We start from the raw sequence: 21,649 nt of genomic DNA on the forward strand, positions 1-21,649 counted from the left end.
TCCTACAGTATGCTGATGATATATGTGTTTATTCTACTACTGCTTCATATCTTCAGGCCAAAACGGCATTAACCACAACCATCGCACACATCGATGAGTGGCTCTCTATCAATGGGCTGGAGATCTCGGCTGAGAAATCAGTAGTCGTTCCCTTCTCCAAGTCGACGACAGCTCGCACTGAGGATCACATTACCTGTGGCAAGTACACCTTCCAAATAAAATCTCACGTTCGATTTATGGGGATGATTTTTGACTCTCGGTTAAGCTGGGCGCCCCATATCCGATCCACCGTTACCAAGTGTGAAGAAGGTTTAAATGTAATCAGATCACTCACTCGTGTCTGGTGGGGAGCGCACCAGAGTGTTTTACTCACCATGTACCGAGGGATAATTCGATCTCGATTAGACTACGGCTGTCAATTCTACCACACTGAGTCAAAGATTCATCTCTCCAAATTAGATACTCTTCAATATAGAGCCATTCGTACCTGTCTTGGAGCCATGCGATCGACACCCACCAACGCCCTTTTAATAGAAGCAGGGGAGATGCCCTTGAGTATTAGGCGCCAAATGTTATCGGACAAATTCTACATTCAAGGCATGGCCATTACGGACAGTTCCGTCTATCAAAGTAGAGACTGCATTTATCGACTGTGGACTGCATCCCACAGAAGGAATAAAGTGCCAGCCGTTTGTGCCAGCTTTGACACTTGGTCACCTGTCATACATTCTATACGGCGTTCAGCGAATCTACCTGTTTTTGAATATGATCTTCAAACGCTCTGCTCCCAGATCCCAGTCCATTATTTAAGTACGACCTGGCTGGACAGTACTAATGTCAACGTTGGCTTCAATCGTCTCGTTCAAGCACAGTGGCCGGGTTTCCTCTGTGTATATACCGATGGCTCCAAAATTCCGCAAGAAGAGTGTACAAGATGCGCTTTTTTCTGCCCTCAGATCCAGATCCGCAAAACCTTCAAACTGCCTACGAGCACTTCTATTTTTACGGAGGAGACAGTGGCAGTTTTGGAAGCACTTAAGTTTGTCTCTAGCACTTCCATACCCAAGATATTGATAGTATCTGACTCGCAAAGCGTTCTTAAAAACATTCAGTACAGTCGATGGAACAAAACAACCAACAGTTACATCTTGGATGTGATATCTGAATATATTCGCAGCACACGCACGGGCCGGACGATCCATTTGTTGTGGGTACCTTCCCACTCTGGTATCCTCTATAATGATGAAGTTGATGCATTAGCCAAACAAGCGGCAACCTTAGGCACCGACCTGGATCTGCTCCTTCCTTATAAAGACTACTTACGTGAAGTCAAGGATCACACACGACAACAATGGCAGGAAGTGTGGAACGTTTCTCAACAGACAAAAGGCGGTTATTACGCAGTGCTACAACCTCGGATTCCTTCACAGCCGTGGTTCATGAGGACACATTTGGACCGATCCACGATTTCTACCATCATAAGACTCCGCTTCAATCATGCCTCTTTCCCACAACATCTACATCGGATCAACGTTTACAGTTCACCAGCATGTGAGTGTGATCCTGAGACGGAAGCTGATGTCAACCACATCTTATTTATGTTCCCCAAATTTGACCGTGAACGGTTGGTCTTTCTGAAGACATTGCTGAGTATGGGCTACCATCTTCCTCAATCAGCTTCTTCTCTTTTGTGTACTAAAGACGTTAGTCTGTATAAAGTGATAGTTAACTTCATCAAGAGTACTGGTTACAATCTGTAGGTTTTAATGGCGTACGTAAATTATAAATATGTCTTGCTGATGAAGATATTTCAGAACTGGTGTGAATTGTAAGCCAAGACACTTTTAATTATTTTCCAATTCAATTCAATTCAGTTTTTAAAACATTATGTACAAAACTGTAACAGTTAAGCTTTTTATTCTTGTAAATGTGCATTTATGTATTTGTTTATTCAATTATGTGTACATTGTCACTATGTGTTGCCGATGGCTAAATTGAGTACACACTCAAAGACCAAATAAACATAAAAAAAAGGGAACATGCTGACTCCGAGTTCGATGCGCCCGCTTCAACCGCGCGATCGCTGGATCCCACGCCGTACTGAGCTGTAGGCAATCATCTCTGTTAAGAGTGTCATCAGTAACTTTTATTTCGATGGCGTCTTTAAATGCACTGTACCAAAAGCCGTCAGTACGAGCCACGCAGAAGTTTCGTCAGATTTGATTCGGTAACCGTTTCCTAGGCCTTGCTCAGCTGAAGTGGATTTTGCGGTGTAGCATAGGCGATAAAATCTGCCGTGCTCCTTCACGCACTTTTTGTCCGACGTAAGACTGACAACACACATGCAGCAACTTTAAATGGTCTCAGTAACTACCGGATTTTTTTTTCACAGCGGCATCAAAATCGATTTGATTTTGGGACCCTTTAGCACGCGACTTACCTTACCCGACGCCGAGCCACAGAATGAAGAATGGCAAGTTCATTTTCCTGCTCCGCGTCGGCGATCTTGTTGTGATTCTCACTTGACATCACTTCCTTTGTTTGATGACAGTTGTAGGCGTTGTTCCTAAAGATATTGCGTAGGCGGCTCAGCTGACAGGGTGCGTTATCGGCATCTGATGTCGTTGTTGAACCTTGTACCAACCGTCGTAAACACAGTGCGCTTCTGTGCCGGGTGATGATGGCTGATAGCTTGCAAGCACTGGTCGGTCTGTCTATATTTTCTGTAGACGCTGTGGACAAGGTATCAACACTAACGGCAAAAAATCGCAACACCAACAAATAACAAAAAGTGGTTCAAATGGCTCTGAGCACTATGGAACTTAACATCTGAGGTCATCAGGCCCCTAGAACTTAGAATTATTTAAACCTAACTGACCTAAGGACATCACACACATCCATGCCCGAGGCAGGGTTCCAACCTGCGACCGTAGCAGTCGCGGCGTTCCGGACTGAAGCGCCTAGAACAGCTCGACTACCGCGGCCGGCCAATAAATAACACTTAACGCAGATCTGTGTGAATGTTGTAGGAGAAGTCTAGCCTGTTGTTGGGGTCAGGATCTTTTCATAAAATAATACACTCCCGCCCTTTAAAAATGCTACACCAAGAAGAAATGCAGATGATAAACGGGTATTCATTGGACAAATATATTATACTAGAACTGACATGTGATTACATTTTCATGCAATTTGGGTGCATAGATCCTGAGAAATCAGTACCCAGAGCAACCACCTCTGGCCATAATAACGGCCTTGATACGCCTGGGCATTGAGTCAAACAGAGCTTGGATGGCGTGTATAGGTACAGCTGCCCATGCAGCTTCAACACGATACCAAAGTTAATCAAGAGTAGTGACTGGCGTATTGTGACGAACCAATTGCTCGGCCACCATTGACCAGACGTTTTCAATTGGTGAGAAATCTGGAGAATGTGCTGGCCAGGGCAGCAGTTGAACATTTTCTGTATCCAGAAAGGCCCGTACAGGACCTGCAACATGAGGTCGTGCATTATCCTGCTGAAATGTAAGGTTTCGCAGGGATCGAATGAAGGGTAGAGCCAAGGGTCGTAACACATCTGAAATGTAACGTCCACTGTTCAAAGTGCCGTCAATGCGAAGAAGAGGTGACCGAGACGTGTAACCAATGGCACCCCATACCATCACGCCGGGTGATACGCCAGTATGGCAATGACGAGTACACGCTTCCAATGTGCGTTCACCGCGATGTCGCCAAACATGAATGCGACGACCATGATGCTGTAAACAGAACCCGGATTCATCCGAAAAAAATTATGTTTTTCCATTCGTGCACCCAGGTTCGTCGTTGAGTACACCATCGTAGGCGCTTCTGCCTGTGATGCAGCGTCAAGGGTAACCGCAGCCATGGTCGCCGAGCTCATAGTTCATGCTGCTGCAAACGTCGTCGAACTGTTCGTTGTCTTGCAAACGTCCCCATCTGTTGACTCAGGGATCGAGACGTGGCTGCACGATCCGTTACAGCCATGCGAATAAGATGACTGTCATCTCGACTGCTAGTGATACGAGGCCGTTGGCATCCAGCACGGCGTTCCGCATTACACTCCTGAACCCACCGATTTCATATTCTGCTAACAGTCACTGGATCTCGACCAACGCGAGTAGCAATGTCGCGATACGATAAACCGCAGTCGCGATAGGCTACAATCCGACCTTTATCAAATTCGGAAACGTGAGGGTCGCATTTCTCCTCCTTACACGAGGCATCAGAATAACGTTTCACTAGACATCGCCGGTCAACTGCTGTTTGTGTATGAGAAATCGGTTGGAAACTTTCCTCACGTCAGCACGTTGTAGGTGTCGCCACCGGCGCCACCCTTGTGTGAATGCTCTGAAAAGCTAATCATTTGCGTATCACAGCATCTTCTTCCTGTCAGTTAAATTTCGTCTGTAGCACGTCATGTTCGTGATGTAGCATTTTCAATGGCCAGTAGTGTATCTATGGTTCAACAATAATAACTAATGTTTCATTAATAATTTTTTGATTACAGTACATTTTACTACTAACAATTTTTTTTTACAGTACGCCACATATACATATTGAAGTGGAAGTAGGCTGCATATTACACCTGTGATGATGAGTCCTGCGTACACACACATTTAGCTCCGCCCAGGGTAGCCGTGCTTTCTAGGGCGCCTTGTCACCGTTCGAGCGGCCTCCCCCCGTCGGAGGTTCGAGTTCTCCCTCGGTCAGGGCTGTGTGTGTTGTTCTTAGCGCAAGTTAGTTTAAGTTAGATTAAGTAGTGTGTAAACTGAGGGACCGATGACCTCAGCAGTTTGGTCCCATAGGATCTTACCACAAATTTCAAACACACTTAGCAGGTGAATGTGGATCGAGGGATTGCGTGTAGTAATACTGGAGAAAAGAAAAAAAAAACATTAATATAAATATATTGCAGGTATTTTGAGACATGTATGAATTATTGCTTGTGACGGAGTTCATCTGCAGAAATGTGTAATAATTTTAACCCTATATTTCATAGTCATGACAGTCCTGTGCTGTGTAATATACGCAGAGAAAACTGCAATTTATAAAGTGATCCACATTCTGATAGCGATAAACCACATAGAACATCAAAGATCAAAATAAGGGTTGCATTCGTAGACCATGAATTGATGTAAAATGTATGTACTTACATTGCTTTTGTTTGTTACATGTACACTCACTAAATTCACTGGCAAAATGCCCAACACATCGAACAGAAGACTGGAGGTGACTGGATGCATAGAGCACTGTGTCTCAACAAACTACATTGGCTACATTTAAGTAGATGCAAACCCTCCAACTCCCTAACATGTCCTGTGAATTCAAATCACTGCCCACATCCTCCTTTACAAATTATCCGTTAAGTCAACAGTGGATAAACGTTGCAAACAGCCCGTCATCTTGAATTTCTGAAAAAGAAAAAGAATCAGGAATGTATTAATTTCGAGGGCGTGCTGAAAAGTAATGCCTCAGAACTATTTATGTGAAAACTCTTAAAACGTTTTAAATGAAACAAACGTTATTAACATTCTAAACATTTATTCTTCATGTCTACATATTTGTAGCCACCTGTCGCTAGAGGGCTCCAAATTGGACGCTGTGTGTAAGATAACTATATCAGTGCATGAGAAACAGGTTGCTGTAATCGAATTGAAGTAGTCCCTTCACACATGGGGCTTCCTGTCCTTCAGCATGACAATGCCAGTCCAGACACCAGCGCTACGACATCCGCAACAAACTGATGCCTAGGGATCACTGTCATCAATCATTGTCCATAAAGTACATGCTTGGCCCCATCCGATTTTCATCTGTTTTGAAAATATAAAGAACCACTCCGAGAACTTCGCTTTGATAATGATGAAGCGCTGCAAGCAGAGGTGAGGATATGGTTCATATGGTTCAAATGGCTCTTAGCACTATGGGACTTAACATCTGATGTCATCAGTCCCCTAGAACTTAGAACTACTTAAACCTAACTAACCTAAGGACATCACACACATCCATGCCCGAGGCAGGATTAGAACCCGCGACAGTAGCGGTCGCGCGGTTCCCGACTGAAGCGTCTAGAACCGCTCTGCCACAACGGCCGTCTGACATGGCTCAATCAACAAAGTCACACGTTGTACAGTAGCTGTATATTCGTCGCCAGGGTAACTACCTTGAGAAATAAATATGTAGAAATGAAGAATAAAGATGTAGAAGGTTAACAGGGTTGTTTCATTTAAAAAGCCTTAAGAGTTGCCACATAAAAATTTTGGAGGTATTGCTTATCAGCTATCCCCTGTAACACTACTGATAAGCACATATGTTTTTATTGCAAACAATTTTGATGAATGTCAGTCATATGTACGCAATATCTGTGGTACATAGTCACTACCTAATGTAGGTAATGAATTATGTGCATATGTACACCCTATAGCGCAAGCTGAAATTATAAATCAATGTCTGCAGTCTGCATTGTATTATTATTTAAAAACTGTTACTGTGTGCCACATACACACATATACGCACCAAGAATACGTTATAATTGTGCAAGATTGCTGTGAGACTATTAGTTGTTGCACCTGGGAGTGACGGCAATTTGGCTGTCTTATCACGAGTCAGCGTGTAGCTAGGGTTGACTGTGTATACACAACTAACCTATAACATTGACAGTGCCATGGGTTTTCGTCGGTCACCATTTTACTTATTTACTGTAATGTCATCACATGTTTCCAGTAACGGCCAAGTGCAGTAATATCGTGTTTGAATAGTACAATATCGTGGTTTGTAACGAAGCAGGGTTGCCCACTGCTCTCCTGTTTTCGTTTTACACTCCTTCAGTAACTTAGTTAAGCAATGAACTTTTATTTTTTTTCATTTTCACTACTCAGATTCCTACTACAGATTCTGTGGCTTTCAGCCTCATAGCACAGAATTCAGAAATAGTTTAAATAAAATTCCCCTAGTAAAATCTATTATTTCAGTACATTCTAATGTCTATTCTGAAAGTAATGAGCTAATTAGTTTTATTGGAAATGCATCGTATTAAAAGTTATGAACAATGACGTATATTGTGCAATACATATTAAGTAAAATTCGAGTGAGCTAATAGATCGAATTCAGCTATAAGACTGCATCCAGAAGAAAGCCTAAATTTTACTGATTCAAGCAAAGTGTTTAAATTAACATTAAGTCTATATCTAACAGATATTAAGACTTGAAATCTGTAGCCTGTATGACTTTCAGTGCCAATTGTGACCAAACTACTGAATAATTCCGATATCTGTTTTGATACTTTTGCTGCCTATATTTTTCTACGTAAAATGACTCCAGTCTCAACTTTGTAAATGCATTAATTAAGAATTAAGTAAATTTGAATAAGTAAAAATTATTGTTCAAGAGAGCTGCCATGGTTATAAGTCGGGAATTCTCACTGCGGATGCATGAGTTAGTTCTGCGTATTTGAATTGATACAGCTCACTCATGTTATTTAAGTAATAAAACCCAATAGTTAACTTCAAAACCAATTAGAAAGGATCATTTTAACCCTGGGAAATTATAAACTATAATATATTAACAGAAATAGTCAAATATTCAAGCACTCTTCTATACAGGGTGTTACAAAAAGGTACGGCCAAACTTTCAGGAAACATTCCTCACACACAAAGAAAGAAAATATGTTATGTGGACATGTGTCCGGAAACGCTTACTTTCCATGTTAGAGTTCATTTTATTACTTCTCTTCAAATCACATTAATCATGGAATGGAAACACACAGCAACAGTACGTACCAGCGTGACTTCAAACACTTTGTTACAGGAAATGTTCAAAATGTCCTCCGTTAGCGAGGATACATGCATCCACCCTCCGTCGCATGGAATCCCTGATGCGCTGATGCAGCCCTGGAGAATGGCATATTGTATCACAGCCGTCCACAATACGAGCACGAAGAGTCTCTACATTTGGTACCGGGGTTGCGTAGACAAGAGCTTTCAAATGCCCCCATAAATGAAAGTCAAGAGGGCTGAGGTCAGGAGAGCGTGGAGGCCATGGAATTGGTCCGCCTCTACCAATCCATCGGTCACCGAATCTGTTGCTCTACCAATCCATCGGTCACCGAATCTGTTGTTGAGAAACGTACGAACACTTCGACTGAAATGTGCAGGAGCTCCATCGTGCATGAACAACATGTTGTGTCGTACTTGTAAAGGCACATGTTCTAGCAGCACAGGTAGAGTATCCCGTATGAAATCATGATAATGTGCTCCATTGAGCGTAGGTGGAGGAACATGGGGCCCAATCAAGACATCACCCACAATGCCTGCCCAAACGTTCACAGAAAATCTGTGTTGATGACGTGATTGCACAATTGCGTGCGGACTCTCGTCAGCCCACACATGTTGATTGTGAACATGTACAATTTGATCACGTTGGAATGAAGCCTCATCCGTAAAGAGAACATTTGCGCTGAAATGAGGATTGACACATTGTTGGATGAACCATTCTCAGAAGTGTACCCGTGGAGGCCAATCAGCTGCTGATAGTGCCTGCACACGCTGTACATGGTACGGAAACAACTGGTTCTCCCGTAGCACTCTCCATACAGTGACGTAGTTGGCTCTGAGCACTATGGTACTTAATATCTGAGGTCATCAGTCCCCTAGAACTTAGAACTACTTAAACCTAACTAACCTAAGGACATCACACACATCCATGCCCGAGGCAGGATTCGAACCTGCGACCGTAGCATTCGCGCGGGTCCAGACTGACGCGCCTAGAACCGCTCGGCCACACCGGCCGGCAGTGACGTAGTCAACGTTACCTTGTACAGCAGCAACTTCTCTGACGCTGACATTAGGGTTATCGTCAACTGCACGAAGAATTGCCTCGTCCATTGTAGGTGTCCTCGTCGTTCTAGGTCTTCCCCAGTCGCGAATCATAGGCTGGAATGTTCCGTGCTCCCTAAGACGGCGATCAATTGCTTCGAACGTCTTCCTGTCGGGACACCTTCGTTCTGGAAATCTGTCTCGATACAAACGTACCGCGCCACGGCTATTGCCCCGTGCTAATCCATACATCAAATGGGCATCTGCCAACTCCGCATTTGTAAACATTGCACTGACTGCAAAACCACGTTCGTGATGAACACTAACCTGTTGATGCTACGTACTGATGTGCTTGATGCTAGCACTGTAGAGCAATGAGTCGCATGTCAACACAAGTACCGAAGTCAACATTACCTTCCTTCAATTGGGCAACTGGCGGTGAATCGAGGAAGTACAGTCTATACTGACGAAACTAAAATGAGCTCTAACATGGAAATTAAGCGTTTCCGGACACATGTCCACATAACATCTTTTCTTTATATGTGTGTGAGGAATGTTTCCTGAAAGTTTGGCCGTACCTTTTTGTAACAACCTGTATAAGGTCCGAGCTGGTGCATTTCTCAGTTAGTTCTCGGTCAGATTCTCATGGAGCAAAAGTGCGGCAAGTCGGTGCTGGAATGTGATGTGATAATACTTGAAACAGAAGCTTAACTTTTCCGGTCGGTACCAAAAAAGTGTAATTGTATTCGGCTTTGAACATTTAACGCGTATTGTGAACATTGTTAAAGACTGGAAGTTTTTGACGTACCTAATGTGACGATTATTAAGTGTAAGAGGCCTGATCACATGAATATTGTGTGTGTGAGTGATAAATAAACCGCACTGTGATTGTCATAAGTGTTCAACAACGAATACGGTCTTGACTTTTGATTTTGGAAAACATAATCTAGGATACTGGCTTCTTAATTGCAGTGTGATTTGGGTGAGACGGATGCAGCTACCGAGAAGACAATATTGAATAAGCAAAGCAAGGTAGGTCAGGAAACTGCGCACTATCTACTGGGTGAGGAATGTTTCACTACATCCGGTTGTGACGTGAACTTTAAGTGGCAGTAATACAAGGATTCAGCCCGACACGTTACAGGTTGAGTTGTACCTCCCCTAGTATACTCATCAACAAACGACTTACCAGGTTTCGAGCTGGGAAGACCCTGCCGCTATCAACAACCACCAATGTCCCACACACACCCACCCACAAACCCACACATCCACCCCCCCCCCCCCCACACACCCATACACAAACTTTCAAATGAAAAAGAGAGACATCTACACATTGGTTGTCGTTTCTGCCACCTCAGCATCTGCCTCGGAGCGTGTGGCACAATGTAGCTGAGACGGTACTCTTGTCAGAATAGCCGGTGAAAACAAACCTTTTATGGTTAAAAAGTTTTCCATTTTCTTAAAAATATATACACATTATTAATTAATTTTCTTCTTCATGAATGGAGGGTCTGCCTACTTGGTTCTGGATTTTAGCTGCAATATACATGAAACAGAACTCTTGTAATGAAAACAATACACAGGCTCACATAATAGTTAAAAAAATGTATACAGGCTGATTCTGGGATGACAATTTATGGCAAGAGACCCTAGTCAAGATGCACAAAACTCCCGCTGAATACTCTGCGATACTTCCGCCTGCTGGCGACGGAGAGAGTGAAAATCTTAAGTCTACGACACAGTAATAATGAATTCCGCTTACCTGCATAAATGAATTCAAATGAAACCATGCTTCGTTACTCATGACATAATGGAAAGGGTCTAACAAATCACTGTTGATGTTATTCAAAAGCCAAGTGCAGTAATCTACATGTTTCTGACAGTCATCCTTCCGTAATTTCTGCACAACCGTTACACGATATGGCATCAAAATAAGACTTTTCAGTGTCCGATGAAACTACTCCTACTTACGTGCGCCTGTTGGGTCAGTTTACGTGTAGACATCCCTGCTCTCTGAATAATTCTTCGGCGAACGTCTACAATAACTTCTGGTGTGCGAACTGAAGCCGGCCGCGGTGGTCTCGCGGTTCTAGGCGCGCAGTCCGGAACCGTGCAACTGCTACGGTCGCAGGTTCGAATCCTGCCTCGGGCATGGATGTGTGTGATGTAGTTAGGTTTAAGTAGTTCTAAGTTCTAGGGGACTGATGACCACAGCTGTTAAGTCCCATAGTGCTCAGAGCCATTTGAACCATTTTTTTTTTTGCGAACTGAACGATTTCTTTGTCGCTTTGTATTTTACACATATCCGTAGGTGTGCTAATTTTATACGACTCTGTATTGCTCTCTTTGCTGTAGTCTTCTATCCGGATATTGACCCCAAAAATTAAGCGAGTTTCCTTAATCGAACTTGTTTTCACATATGCTTCCACATTTTGAGTTCTTTCATCTATCGAAAAAGTCATTTTCCATACCGCAAAGAGAAACGTCTAGCTTCACTGATGAAATAATCTGAAATGCTAACAATCGATTATTGCATAGAACTGTCCATTGTTGTAGCTGTTTACTGTATTTCAGAAGTCGAAACATTGCATTCACATTAAAAGGGGAGGTGGGCTACTTATAACTGCGGCACCCTGTATGCAGCCTAACTGACTCCGCCCGAACAGGCCTCGGAAGGCCCAACGATACCGACCAACCGCCGTGTCATCCTCAGGCGATAGGAGGCACTGGACGCGGATGTGGAGGGACATGTGGTCAGCACACCGCTCTCCCGGCCGTGGTCAGTTTTCGTCACCGGAGCCGCTACTTCTCAGTCAAGTAGCTCCTCAACTGGCCTCACCCCTCTTACCAACAGCGCTCAGCAGACAGGACGGTGACCCATCCAAATGTTAGTCAAGCCCGACAGGGCTTAACTTCAATGATCTGCCGGGAACCGCTAACACCACTGCTGCAAGGCCGTTGGTTGTGTATAGCCTAGAGCGACATCAAGCACCCCTCACATAAGACTTGTCATGACACTGGTTTTCTGCGGATACGCCGTTATCGAGGCGAACCACTACTCGGAACATGAACTGAGAAGCCACGCGGGGTAGCCGCGCAGTCTTAGGCGCCTTGACACGGTTCGCACTGCTCCTCCCGACGGAGGTTCGAGTCCTCCCTCGGGCATGGATGTGTGTGTGCTGTCCTTAGCTTGGTGTGTAAGCCTAGGGACCGATGACCTCAGCAGTTTGGTCCCATAGGAACTTGCCACCACCACCACTACCATGAACTGAGTCACAGATACAGGTCAGCGAGGTTAGTATTATGCTATGAGAAGACAATCATTTCGCATTCCGTGGCACATGTGATAGTAATCGAAGGCAACATTATGACTGAGGACTGCGTTGAGCATTGCTGCAGATCTTCAGCTGCAGATCTTCAGCGATAACGATGGCATCTTCCAGCAGTATAACTATCTGTATAACTAGGCCAGAATCTTGCTACAGTGGTTTGAAGAAAATGGTGATGAACTCAGGTTGATGCCTCGGCCACAGAATTCACACGATCTGAAGCCGATGGAACTGAACTGGGGCGCAGTTGGCTGCCAAATCTGAACCCTCAAACCACCGGCGACTAAATTAACAGGAATTTCGTAGCCTGTGCGTAGACGGTGTAGGGTTAGCACACTTATGTGCGGTCGCAGACGTACCCGTTAATGATAAGAAACTAGTAGAACAAAGTAATGAAAATCGTTTCGAAAAGAAATTAAAAGAGAATGATTATTTATCACCAACGAAAAAAACACAATTTGTAGACTTGTTGGTAAAATATAAGCGAAGTTTTCTCCGATAAACCCGGTCGTATAGCAGGGTATGAATGCAAACTTAAGATTAAAGATAATAAGCCTTTCTTTAAGAAACCGTATCCCATAGCTGTAGCCATTAAACCAGCTGTAGCTCTCGAACTTAAAAAGACGATAGATCAGGACATTATTGAAAGATCTCAAAGCCAATATAATAATCCGATTTTAGTGATAAAAAAGGCAGACGGCAGTGTGAGATTAGTTTTAGATGCACGGACACTGAATCGAGTGATTGGAATGGAATTAGATCGTCCCTTACTTATGGAAGAAGTGTTGGCCCGATTAAAAGGGGGGAAGTACATCAGTACAATGGATTTAACTGGCAGATATAGGCAAGTAAAACTCCATCCAGATTCTAGGCCATATACTGCATTTTTATTTGAGGGCAGGTCATTCCAATTCAAAGTTTTACCATTCGGTCTTAACGTATCGGTATCGGTATTTAGGAGGGCGTTGGAAATCGTACTATATGTGGACGATTTGTTAGTAATCTCTGATAATTGAGAAGAACAAAGAGAATTATTGGAAAAGGTATTTGATAAGTTTAAACAAAAAGGAATAACACTAAAGTTAGCTAAATCTACATTTGGTAGCAAAGAGGTTTAATTTCTAGGTCATATAATTGATGATAGGGGGAATAGATCTGACCCGAGTAGAGTAGAGGCTATAGCGCGATGTCCCTATCCGCAAGATAAAAAACAATTAAAATCCTTTCAAGGAATGGTAAATTTTTTTAGAAAGTTCATGTCAGGAGACTGTATAATTAACCCATGTATTACAATTTTGCTTAAACAAAAGACACCCTGGCGTTGGAGTGATAAAGAGAAGGAAGCTTTTAACAATATCAAAAAACTTTAGTATTTTCAGGGTTACTGTACCACCCAGATTTTAATGAAGAATTTAAAATGACTACAGATGCCTCGAATTACGGGATAGCGAGTGAGGTTTTTCAAGGAGATTATGGGAAGGATTCAAAGGATCACCGTAGTACAGTGTTCGCTAGTCGCACACTGAATGAGCACGAACGAAACTACAGTGTAACAGAAAAGGAAGCCTTAGCCGTTGTGTGGAGTTTCAAAAGGTTTAGATATTTATTAGCAGGGAATAAAACCGTAGTATATACAGATCATCAGGCACTTACATTAGTGGAGGAAGAAACCCCTCCACTGCAGTCGTATCGGCTGTCCTGACTTCAGCCGTTCCGCACTACCGAGCGAGGTGGCGCAGTGGTTAGACACTGGACTCGCATTCGGGAGGACGACGGTTCAATCCCGCGTCCGGCCATCCTGATTTAGGTTTTCCGTGATTTCCCTAAATCGCTCCAGGCAAATGCCGGGATGGTTCCTTTCAAAGGGCACGGCCGACTTCCTTCCCTGTCCTTCCCTAATCCGATGAGACCGATGACCTCGCTGTCTGGTCTCCTTCCCCAACACAACCAACCGTTCCGCACTCCAATCACTGCCACCCTCTATCCGGCTTCGGTGTGCTGTCACCAGGTCGCCACGTCTGCGCTGAACCGCCGATCCTGTCGCAGCAACTCAGCAACGATGTCTGCAGCAGGGGAAAGAAAGGCAATCTGAAAACCAACAGGCTTCACAACAGTCTAACCGTGTACCCAACATCGACGGTCCGCCGCAGATCAAATTATAAGTTCTTTTCGCAGTTACTTGAAAAATCCATAAAGCAAAACATGAGCTGTAGCAGATTCAGCCTAGAAGATAAGGATAGACGCAGCAAAATTCACCAATCCCTGTTGTGGACAAGTTTTATCGTAAAAAATTTTTTTGACAGTTCAACAAAGTCACAGAGTTTCTATATGTTCTTATGCGGTCTGACACACCTTGATATTTTTGCCAGAATAAATTGAAATTCTCCTAATTTTTCCTTAAATAATTAATTAATGTCACTAAAGAATCAATCTTGTTCTCATTTAACGAAATATTCAACTTTAAAACCGATCTTCTTGACCACAATCGCCCATAAAGTTTTAAAACATAATTTTAATACACTTCACAGTATCGATAATTTTCAAAATGTCAATACGTGTTGACTTCTCATTAATAAAACTTTAAACTAGTTAATTATTGAAAATCGTCCACACTCCTGATAAAATTCTGCCAGGATCTCTTCAAGCAGTCTCAATTTTAATAAAATTTGCAAATTTCACACATAAGTAATATTTACGATGTATGTCGTAACAAAAGAGTCAACTGACTGTTTTAACTTCCAACTCGAAGTTTATTTAACAGTTGATAACCAATTGACATCCACTTACAAACTTCATCATTCCACATTCAACATTGAACTCGTTTTTCTTTTATAAAAAAAACATAAAACCTATTTTAATAATGGTCAGCATGATGTTTCAACGGTTCTTCCAGCCGCCGGCCGTCGACTACGATGCAATAGTGGTTAGCTCTCGTCGTCCGCCGCGTCTGGAGTCCCCATTGGATCATCTTGCTGCCACGCTCGACATGAAAGAAAAGAAACAAAATCTTTTTAAATAACAAGTCTCCACTTAACATACTACAAATAAATAAATATATATATATATTAACATTTCTTACCTGGCGTCGCTCAAGCGGTAAAGAAACGCGATGTTTCCTGATTAGACTATTGAAACACCACAACGGCCGGTGCCAGATGCCTGCGGTCACCTGCAAAGGACTTGCCAAATCCTTTCTACGCAGAATCGCTGTTGTTTTGTGATCCAAAGATGTAACAAAACGCTACTAAGTAGATGCTCACAACGTTTAGCTTCGTTACATTGAGCTGCATTAGTTATTCTGAAACGAAAAGAACAGCGGTAAGCCACAGGAATGAAGAATTGCATCCTGCCAGCCAAAGGGCTTGTTACCGAAACAACAAAAATAATACGGACTTCCTCCATTGGGTAATGCGCGGATGCAGTTACGAGTGTTACCGGTACTGACTGTAAGATAATTATCGTCACTTTCGGCACCGTTCTAGGATTCTTAATCGGGTGGCAGTAGTTGTTTTTTTTTTTTTTTTTCGCGCTGACGCTTTTGCTATCGCTTTCCAGTCACTTCGAGAAACGCTGTGAGCTTTTCATTGAACAAAACATCACTCACACATTTATAGGAAAGTATTGTTAGAACTGTACTGGGTAAATTACTACAAAAAAAGTAAATCTTGGATCATTAGACAAATACACTCCTGGAAATTGAAATAAGAACACCGTGAATTCATTGTCCCAGGAAGGGGAAACTTTATTGACACATTCCTGGGGTCAGATACATCACATGATCACACTGACAGAACCACAGGCACATAGACACAGGCAACAGAGCATGCACAATGTCGGCACTAGTACAGTGTATATCCACCTTTCGCAGCAATGCAGGCTGCTATTCTCCCATGGAGACGATCGTAGAGATGCTGGATGTAGTCCTGTGGAACGGCTTGCCATGCCATTTCCACCTGGCGCCTCAGTTGGACCAGCGTTCGTGCTGGACGTGCAGACCGCGTGAGACGACGCTTCATCCAGTCCCAAACATGCTCAATGGGGGACAGATCCGGAGATCTTGCTGGCCAGGGTAGTTGACTTACACCTTCTAGAGCACGTTGGGTGGCACGGGATACATGCGGACGTGCATTGTCCTGTTGGAACAGCAAGTTCCCTTGCCGGTCTAGGAATGGTAGAACGATGGGTTCGATGACGGTTTGGATGTACCGTGCACTATTCAGTGTCCCCTCGACGATCACCAGTGGTGTACGGCCAGTGTAGGAGATCGCTCCCCACACCATGATGCCGGGTGTTGGCCCTGTGTGCCTCGGTCGTATGCAGTCCTGATTGTGGCGCTCACCTGCACGGCGCCAAACACGCATACGACCATCATTGGCACCAAGGCAGAAGCGACTCTCATCGCTGAAGACGACACGTCTCCATTCGTCCCTCCATTCACGCCTGTCGCGACACCACTGGAGGCGGGCTGCACGATGTTGGGGCGTGAGCGGAAGACGGCCTAACGGTGTGCGGGACCGTAGCCCAGCTTCATGGAGACGGTTGCGAATGGTCCTCGCCGATACCTCAGGAGCAATAGTGTCCCTAATTTGCTGGGAAGTGGCGATGCGGTCCCCTACGGCACTGCGTAGGATCCTACGGTCTTGGCGTGCATCCGTGCGTCGCTGCGGTCCGGTCCCAGGTCGACGGGCACGTGCACCTTCCGCCGACCACTGGCGACAACATCGATGTACTGTGGAGACCTCACGCCCCACGTGTTGAGCAATTCGGCGGTACGTCCACCCGGCCTCCCGCATGCCCACTATACGCCCTCGCTCAAAGTCCGTCAACTGCACATACGGTTCACGTCCACGCTGTCGCGGCATGCTACCAGTGTTAAAGACTGCGATGGAGCTCCGTATGCCACGGCAAACTGGCTGACACTGACGGCGGCGGTGCACAAATGCTGCGCAGCTAGCGCCATTCGACGGCCAACACCGCGGTTCCTGGTGTGTCCGCTGTGCCGTGCGTGTGATCATTGCTTGTACAGCCCTCTCGCAGTGTCCGGAGCAAGTATGGTGGGTCTGACACACCGGTGTCAATGTGTTCTTTTTTCCATTTCCAGGAGTGTAGATCTGTGTAGCACCTTGATACCGCACTAATGTAAAGCTAGAATAAAGAGTTCAGATAATGATTAATACTTGGGTCAATGACCATAAGACGTCATTAGGCCGATGCCTCTGATTTTGTGGCTGTGCTTTCTCGTTATTCCTCCTTCAATCCTTTCAATGTTCTTCCCATTTTCACTTGCCTGATTTTCCTTCAGTGGAGATTGTGGTTCAAATTTGGTCACTAGATGGTGTGCTCATGCCAGAAAAGTGTGATATTTCTCTCTTTTCGGAGGTATTCACAGGAGGAAGTTTTTACTACACCTGCTCAGTTGTGTCACCGTGCCGATATACACTGATCAGTCAAAATATTATGACCACTGACCACCGCGACGTTGGATACCACCTGGAGGCGTTGCGGGCGCTTGACGCGTTAACAAAAGTATGTAAACATAGCAGACACGGACGGGGGATCACTTTAGCAAAGATATGGACTACAGATCGGGAAATCCATTGAGAAAACAGCTTTGACAAAAGGCAGATCCCGTGAACGAGCATCTCGAAAACGGCGAAGCTGGTCGAATTTTCATGTGCTACTGTCGTGAGCATCTATGGAAAGAGTTAGGAAGACAGTGAAATTCCGACTAGGCTCTAGAAGGTTGGACATCCACGACTCTTCACAGAACGTAGGGTTTGGAGGCTTGTCTGCTCTGCAAAGTAGGGTAGATGGTGATCTGTGGGCTCTCTGCCGAAAGAGCACAATGCTGGTGCACGCACAAGTGTTTCAGACCACACCGTTCATCGTATAATGTTGAACATGGAGCTCCGCAGCAGACCACCCCTAAGTGTTCGCATGTTGACCCAAGGACATAGTCAAGTACGATTTTAGTGGGGACGGGACAATCTGGATTAGACCGTTGGCCAATGGAAATGTGTCGGCTCTTCGGGTGAATCACATTTTTGCTGCACCAAGTCTATGGTAGCCTCCACAGAGACCGCCATCGAGGTGAACGGCAGCTCGAAACGTGCAGCGCGCGAAGAACTCAGGCTGGTGGGAGCAGTATCATGGTATGGGAGACATTCTCCTGCGCTTGTATGGGACCTGTGGCAGTAATCGAAGACACGGTGACAGCAGAGAACCACCTGCATCCCTTCATGCTTGAGGACTTCCCCCTACGGCGATATCGTCTTTCAGCAGTATAGCTGACTGTGTCTTGGGACCAGAACTTGCTACAGTGGTTTGAGGGCCATTATAGTGAAAGCACGTTGATGTCTCGGCGACCAAATTCGCCTGATGTAAATCCTATGGAGTCCACCTGGGAAGCTATCGGGTGCCATCATCGCATACGCAAATCAGCGGCCCGTTATTTACGCGAATTATATGATCTGTGCGTAGACATCTAATGTCACATAACTCCACAAACAAACCAACAAACTGTCGGATCCTGATACATGGAATAAGTGATGTACTTCGCTCCAAAGACGGAGAAACAAGCTATTAAGCAGGTGGTCATAATGTTTTGGCACATCAGTGTATGGCTTGACTGATAAACTATTTGAGAGTTATCTCGTGATTTTTGAGAAGTGCGACACTGATTTCTCTGAAGGAAAGCGTGTAACAACAACGCGTTATATCTCAACCATTAATTTGAAATTACAATCGACATGTCTAACAAGAATACAGGGTAGTCCATTGATAGTGACCGGGCCAAATATGTCACGAAATAAGCATCAATCGAAAAAACTACAAAGTACGAAACTAGTCTAGTTTGAAGGGGGAAACCACTTGGCGCTATGGTTAGCCCGCTGGATGGCGCTGCCATAGATCAAACGGATATCAACTGCGTTTTTTAAAATAGGAAACCCCATTTTTATTACATATTTGTCTAGTACGTAGTTGGACCACTTATTTCGCTTTGTGATAGATGGCGCTGTAATAGTCACAAAAGTATAAGTCCGTGGTATCACGTAACATTCCGCCAGTGCGGAGGGTATTTGCTTCGTGATACAATGCCCGTGTTAAAATGGACCGTTTACCAATTGCGGAAAAGGTCGATATCGTGTTGATGTATGGATATTGTGATCAAAAGATGTGTGCTATGTATGCTGCTCGGTATCCTGGACGACATCATCCGAGTGTCCGGACCGTTCGCCGGATGGTTACGTTATTTAAGGAAACTGCAAGTGTTCAGCAACATGTGAAACGTCAACCATGACCTGCAACAAATGATGATGCCCAAGTAGGTGTTTTAGCTGCTGTCGCGGCTTATCCGCAGATCAGTAGCATACAAATTGCGCGAGAATCGGGAATCTCAAATCCGTAGGTGTTGAGAATGCTACATCAACATCGATTGCACTCGTGACATATTTCTATGCACCAGGAATTGCATGGCGACGACTTTGAACGTCGTGTAGAGTTCTGCCACTGGGCACAAGAGAAATTACGGGACGATGACAGATGTTTTGCACGTGTTCTATTTAGCGACGAAGCGTCATTCAGCAACAGCGGTGACGTAAACCGGTATAATACGCACTATTGGGCAACGGAAAATCCACGATGGCTGCGACAAGTGGAACATTAGCGACCTTGGCGGGTTAATGTATGGTGCGGCATTATGGGAGGAAGGATAAATAGCCGCCGTTTTATCAATGGCAATCTAAATGGTGTAATGTATGTTGATTTCCTACGTAATGTTCTACCTATGTTACTACAAGATGTTTCACTGCAATACAGAATGCCGATATACTTCCAACATGATGGATGTCCGCCACATAGCTCGCGTGCGGTTGAAGCGGTACTGAATAGCATATTTCATGACAGGTGGATTGGTCGTCGAAGCACCGTGCCATGGCTCGCACGTTCACCGGATCTGGAGTCCCCGGATTTCTTTCTGTGGGGAAAGTGGGAGGATATTCGCTATCGTGATCCACCGACAACGCCTGACAACATGCGTCAGCGCGTTGTCAATGCATGTGCGGACATTACTGAAGGCGAACTACTCGCTGTTGAGAGGAATGTCGTTACACGTATTGCCAAATGCATTGAGGTTGACGGACATCATTTTGAGCATTTATTGCATTAATGTGGTTTTTACAGGTAATCACGCTGTAACAGCATGCGTTCTCAGAAACGATAAGTTCACAAAGGTACATGTATCACATTGGAACAACCGAAATAAAATGTTCAAACGTACCTACGTTATGTATTTTAATTTAAAAAACGTACTGTTACCAACTGTTCGTCTAAAATTGTGAGCCATATGTTTCTGACTATTACAGCGCCATCCATCACAAAGCGAAAAAAGTGGTCCAACTAAAACATTCATATTTCTTTACGTGCTACACGAATATGTAATAAAAAATGGGGGTTCTCATTTTAAAAAACGCAGTTGGTATCCGTTTGACCTATGGCAGCGCCATCTAGCGGGCCAACCATAGCGCCATCTGGTTTATTCCTTCAAGCTAGACGAGTTTCATTCTTTTTAGTTTTTTCGTTTGATGCTTATTTCGTGAGATATTTGGCCCGGTCACTATCAACGGACCACCCTGTATATCTCACACGATAGTATTAGCATAATTAGCTAAATATATATAGAATATATTCAATAAAACGGTTCAGCATAGCGGGAGACTGCTGAGAAGTCGCTAGCCTTGACGCGAGTACACAGACGCCACGTGCTGTAGAGCGAGCGCTGTGGAGATGGAATGGAACACTGCGCCGTATTTGACATACACGTGTCGCAGGCGCACTGATTTTTGCAGGTGATCGGTTTCGTACGTGTAATAGGAAACTCGTCTGCCCCTTGGGCATGCACACGTGCCGCACCGCGCCGCTTTGAAATGTGACGCTCCCCGGAGGCCGGCGCAGGCCGCGGGACGTCGGGTTAACTGATCTGCGGTCGCCGCGCGTCCCCAGGCCACCGGTCAGCTGACACGGCCTTCTAGTCTGACTATTTGCGTTTGCACTGGCACCTAGTTTTCTTCCGATAAACGATTTCCGGGTCTATTTCCATTCTAATTACCGCAGCTCAATATTTGACAAAAAACGTTCACATCTTGCATTACCGACACGACAGTTGGTGAATTCGCTTTGTATACGCATGAAAATCAATAATGCTCAGCAGTGTAACCCATGTTACAACTAAGGATGAACAAATCAATTATTAATATAAACCAGTAGATGCATCAGATCGCGAATAGTATTCTCAGTTACAGACAAGCAACAAACAAAATTGTAACATACACTGAAAGAAAAAATCGCAGTACCAGAAAATATTTAATGTAGAGTAATATGCCGGCCGGAATGGCCGAGCGGTTCTAGGCGCTACAGTGTGGAACCGCGCGACCGCTACGGTCGCAGGTTCGAATCCTGCCTCGGGCATGGATGTGTGTGTTGTACTTAGGTTAG

Source organism: Schistocerca nitens, chromosome 3, assembly GCF_023898315.1.
Source record: "Schistocerca nitens isolate TAMUIC-IGC-003100 chromosome 3, iqSchNite1.1, whole genome shotgun sequence".
NCBI classification, from domain to species: domain Eukaryota; kingdom Metazoa; phylum Arthropoda; class Insecta; order Orthoptera; family Acrididae; genus Schistocerca; species Schistocerca nitens.